Raw genomic sequence first — 5,917 nt, 5'->3', positions numbered from 1 at the left:
AGGGTATGGAGTTATGCGATCCCCAAGTCAAGGAGAAAAGTAACTATGCAATCTTTAGAAGACATCTAAAGGCAGCCTTGTATGAGAAAACTTTTTAAAGTGTTTAATGTTTTATTATGTTTTTATATATGTTGGAAGCTGCCTAGTGTGGCTGGGGAAACCCAGTCAGATGGGAGGGATATAAATAAATAAAATTATTATTATTATTATTATTATTATTATTATTATTATTATTAATTACTGAATAGGACATGCATATTTTCACCAGAGAAATGTCGGAGGGTATGCAACAGGTATCTAGAGGCATGTTGCCTCTGATCTTGGAAACAGTAAATAAATCATTACCATAAGCCCTTCATTTAAGATAGTTGCCAGGTATAACTGAAGGCCAGGCCCACTTCCCAGTTGTCCAAACTCTGCATGGTGCCCCCCCCCATATGCTCTGAGCTGGGCTCCCCCTAATTCCTACCACAGTTCAGATTATTTGTGCTGACTACTCTGGGAGTTCATTTCAGCCCTATTACTTCATGTAGATTGGATACTGACATGAGGAAGCCCAATGCAGCATGATCAATAAAAGGCATACTTCATTTGAGACCAGGGTGTTATAATATGTAGTTCTCAAAAGCTGCATGCCCTAGACCCCTAGAGCATATAATCTGGATAAAGAAGATCAAATTGTCCTATTTTCAAAGCCACAGTACGTACACATTATAAACGCCTGCTGTCAAGTGCCCTCAGATGCATGACATGGGCTGAAACATCTCCAGAAAATTGCACGAGGGACCTTGATCTACTGTCGTGTCTGCTGACAGTACTTCCTCTAATTTTTCAAGATAGCAACTCTTGCAACTTTCTCCACACAAGCAAGAATGCCCACGGAATCAACAATTTTCTCGTCTACTGGAAAATGTCAAATCCTGCCTCCTTAAAAAAAGAAGCAGCAGGGGCTAAATAAAAATGTTCGATGCATATCCCCCCCCCCCCCAATTTCAAGTCCTCTGTCAGTCTAGTGTTTACAACCTTTTCCTCAATCCACAGTTGTGTGTGTTCAGCGCTCTTGATCTGGTCCCTACGATAAGAGCATTTGCCCCTTTCAAGAAAGTGAGTGAGGACGCCATTGCGCACAGAGGGGCTTCATGTGCTCCTGCACCCCCCAGGGAGCATTTTGGATTCAGGCACTGATGTGGCGTCGTTTTTTTGCGCAAGCTGTTTTACAACCTGTAAAAAAAAAAATTTCACTGCACATGACATTTTCTTCCAGATGTGCTTCAGATGTGGAAAAAATCCCAATGACCTTAATGGTTTTTTAAAAAAATTGTTCTGCCTTTTTAAGGCAGGAGAGGGAAATCTGTGGTCCTTTTGGATATCTTTGGACTACATCTTGCAACATCTCTGAGGTAAAATAGGAATGTGCCTTCCTTTCCCCTGACCCCCCACTACGGAAGCGATGGTACAGGAGGGATGGGAGAGATGCTTCACCCAACCTCATGGGGGGGGGGGCAGAGTCTGGCTGGGGCTCATGGGACTTGGAGTCCAACAACATCTGGAAGGGCACCGATTCCCCTTCCCTGTTTTCACCCCTTTGAGCTGTACATCTACAGCACAAGCATATAACATGTCTACTCAGAAATAAGTCTCTCTGAATTCAATGGGACTAACTTCCAGGTAAGTGGATATAGAATTTGAATCAGTGAAGAGTTGGAAGGGACCAACCACAAGTACAGGGATCTTTCGCCCTACATGAGGCTCGAACCCATGACCTTGAGTCTCGCATTGATGGCTTAATTACTTGTATTGAAGTACTGAGTTTTTTGTTTTGTTTTATTTTTAAAAAACACCCCCTCTTCCATTTTTTATTGCAAAAATAATCATTAAAATGGTTGAAGTTTTAAACTCTGAATACATGCAGGAAAAGGCAACTGAGAATATTAAATCACAGTATGTCAGCATTGCTATAGGCAGCCATTCCATTGGACTGGTGTACTGTTTGATTCCAGCTAATCTGTAAAGACTGTAACTTTAGCCTCGTGTCCAAGTTTGCTTTTTTCCTCCTTCCTCCGAATACCTTTTTCCTTTCATGTCATGTCTTTTAGACTGAAAGCCTGAGGGCAGGCCCTGTCTTACTGCTGATTTTTGAAACCCACTCTGGGAGTCCCCCCCCCCCGCCTTTTGATGAATAGAAGACTAAAAATGTTTTAACTAAATACTTAAAAACAAATTACTGCCAGATATACGCACTTGCTTTCTTTATTTTTCTCTTTCTCTGCTAGCCACTCAAAGTGTTTCTAGACTTCCTTAATTCTGCAATATTTAGCTGATTAATAGTGGGATTAAGGGATTCAAAATGTTTTGATTGATTACTCAGGGACGTTGTTTAAGGCTCATTGGTTTCCTTTCTTTTTAAGATTTCCCTCAAGACAGCAGTTCTAGAATGACAGACTTAGAAGGCGTAGGTTTATTTGAAGCAATGTGACAAGAAAACATCCTTTGTTCTTAGAGATGCCCTGTGTGTACTGAAACCTCAACTGTCAGCTAGTGGCAGCCATTCTTTCAGACTAGCTGAACTGTTGCATTCCAGCTAGCCTGGAAAAACTGTTACATTTTCAGCTGGTGGATGAACTTGTTCATTTCCTCTTCCTTCTACACCTTGTTTTCCTTTTGTGCTGTGCTTTTTAGATTGAAAGCCCGAGGGCAGGGCCTGCCTTATTTACAATATTTGAAAGTGGTGAGGCACTGGTAATAAGCAAATGTCTCTATGAATGTAATGAAGAAACAAGAATTTCAGGATCTTCATGGAAATATGATATGAAATTCAGCATTATGGACAAAAAAGAGCACATATTATTAGAAGGAAAAGCCATCTCTAGTATTTTATTTTGTATTCCCTAACATAATGCATCAGAGCAAAATAACTTTAGCCAATAAACAAATGTGCCCTTAACTCTCAGCTAATGCCAACTCATTGAGGTTAGAACTTCCTGATAAATCAGCTAAACTTTTTATTAGTAATAATAATAATTTTATTATAACCCATACATCGGCTGGGTTTCCCCAGCCACTCTGGACAGCTTACAGCAATACAGTAGAGGAATCAACTATGAATATTCAAATCGCAGCCCTAATTTAAAGCACAGAAGATTTGAGTCCATCTAAGATGGCCAAATAGATGCCATCATGATGGAGTGCCATGAAACAAGTGAGATGTTATTGTGACACCACAGTAGTGCTTTTACAGTCATTTTGTAAAAGTGAATGAATGATAGTCTTTGTGTCAGTTGCAATAACTAGAAGCAGCGTAACCAAGCTCATTACACATGTTGCCGCCATGTAATTAGCAATTTCATATCACATTTGATGTTCAAGATTAGAAAACGGCTAAGTCACTTAGTTTGCTATTCTTTGGTTTACAAATGAATAGAGAGAACAGGAATGATATTGTGAGTGTATTGTTTAATATCACACAGAAAAAAACAGACATTCCCATTCTTGTCCCATTGGCCATTAGGTACGGTGAGGCAGCTACCTCAGGTGGCAGATCCTTGGGGGACAGGAACTGACAGCAAGGTGTTAAAGGACAGATCAGTGTGCGGCTTGTGACCTACCCAGCACCCTCTGAGTTAGCCTGCTGCCCTTAAATGTGATGTAGGATCCAGAGTCATCGCCAGTGTTGAAGATTCAACTGTTAATCTGCTTGGTTTAAGTATGAGGGCATCACTTCCTCAATCAAATTAGAGCTCTCCAAAGCGGTTCTGAAGTAAATAAAAATATATTGGGCGAGCTGATAATGAACCACCTCCCTCACATTTATTTTGGAAGGGCTTGCGCTAGAACCCAGTGTTTTGTTTTGTTTTAAATAAACTTTTTTCTTTGGAGCAGTTGATCTCCATGTCACATCCCAAACTGCTTTTGAAATGTCTGTCACTTTTGAAAGCGGCTTGCCATGAGGCGTGTGGGACGCTGTGCTTTGATTAGATTTCCTGTGAGCGCACGGAATTCATTTTATTGTTCTTTGGGTCTTTGCCATTAATTTGTTCTCATCATTAATGCTTCTATTAAATTTTTTATTTTGCTTAACACAAAACACAGGTAGGAATGGCAGAAAGGGTGAGGGACAAGGAGCTTAAGGGAAGTTACATACACCTACAAACACTTTCCAGTTCACAAAGTTGCTTGAGCTATATCATATGACAACATGCAGACTTCTGCGGCAACAATCTAACACAGTCACTACTCTGGAATTTATCCCATGACAAGTCTTCAAAGTATATAGATATAAATCTCTGTGTGTAATCAGACAAACAATCAGTTATGCATGGACATTTTTGTTGTCTGAGCTGCTTCTGAGTACTATGTTGATATGAAATTTGCTTACAGGTCTCTGGGAGAAGAGGAGCTATAGCCTCTACCTGCCTATAAGAACAGGCTGGTGTGTTTTCCAGTCATAACATTTGGTGGGGCAGGACTGAGCCCCTAGCAGTCGTATGGAGGCCATTTTAAATCTTGAATGAAGGTTTCTTAATGTGGAGTCAACTACGTGTAGGAGTTGGTCACAGTGAGCTGCCACTCCTTAATATGCATCCAGATTTACCAGCCATACAGAGCGTATGATACCGCACTATCTTTTAAAAAATAGCTCCAACCCAATATTTCCACACCAAAATAATCCTGATTAGCTTGTGAAGACTTTCCTGTACCTTTAAAAGCTGCATAGAAGGTAGACAAGTTTGCCACCCCTTAATTCTGCATCACTGTGATCAAAGTGACGACACTGTGTCACAACTTTTACTGACACGCCACGGGGTCTTGCTTAGATTTATGAGCTTGCAGACAAACATGGTTATGGCAAAGTGGCTCTGGCCCACAATTTAATGCTTTGATTTAGAACTTGGTCAATATAAAAGTTTTTCCTCAAATGCTTACAGCATCTTTTTTTTATCATTTATAACAACTCTCACACATTACGTAATTCAACATAACAGCTGTCCTGGGCTCACAAGCCACAGTACTGAAGCAATAAAGATCATTGAAGTGGGATAGCTCAGTCAGCAGAGCATGAGACTCTAAATCTCAGGGTTGTGGGTTTGAGCCCCACATTGGGCTGCCCAGACGACAAGACCCATTTCTTGGACTTCCATTCAGTTTCTGGAACATGGCTGATACAGTCAGTTTGGAGCCCATTAAACAATAATATTTTGCTCCATAATATCGCCTCAAAGGCTTTACCCAAGAATGAATCCACAATAGGGCGTTCCCACCACATGTGGTAATATGTGACCCCAGTGGCGGGTTTCTTTTGCCATCTTCATGGTGGCTCTCTGGTAGTAAACAAGGCAGTGTAGCACCTAAGTATCCTCTCGTGCGTTCCCTAAGGGCTCCTCTCATATTACGTAAGGAGCTGTACACCTTGTCACATGGAAGGAAAATAAATTTGTTGGAGAAAATGAGAAATACTATATTTTGACATTAGACCTCTTGGTGGAGTTTTTCTATAATGCCTCGGACATTCCTGAAGTATATTAGCTCCAGTAATTCTTGCTGCTAGGTGGCACTGATTCCATTATATAAAAAAAACTTTGCAAATATACTCCTGATCCTTTAACCACTATCTGGAGAGCAGAAACGGTATCCAAAGAACCAGGAGCTGGTCATCCCTGAACATCTGTAGGAATTAACAACTTGGTGTAAGATAAACAGCTACACCCTCTGTGAAAGGTGCAAGATTGCTCCAGAAATGCCTGAGAGGCAAAAGGCCATTGCATCTAAGCAAAGCTGTTAAAAATCCCAGTGGATGTAGAAAGTGAGAGGCATGAGTCATAAGCACATGAGCTGGAGGGAGGGAAAGGAAAGCCAAAGACACAAAATCATGCATCTCTCCTTAATGCCATCACATGATGAGCCCTGGGGCTTTAATTTA

Source organism: Podarcis tiliguerta (genome assembly GCF_965153285.1).
Source record: "Podarcis tiliguerta genome assembly, chromosome: 12".
NCBI lineage: Eukaryota > Metazoa > Chordata > Lepidosauria > Squamata > Lacertidae > Podarcis > Podarcis tiliguerta.
The sequence above is the reverse complement of the archived record's forward strand: the minus strand, read 5'-3'. Positions refer to the sequence as shown.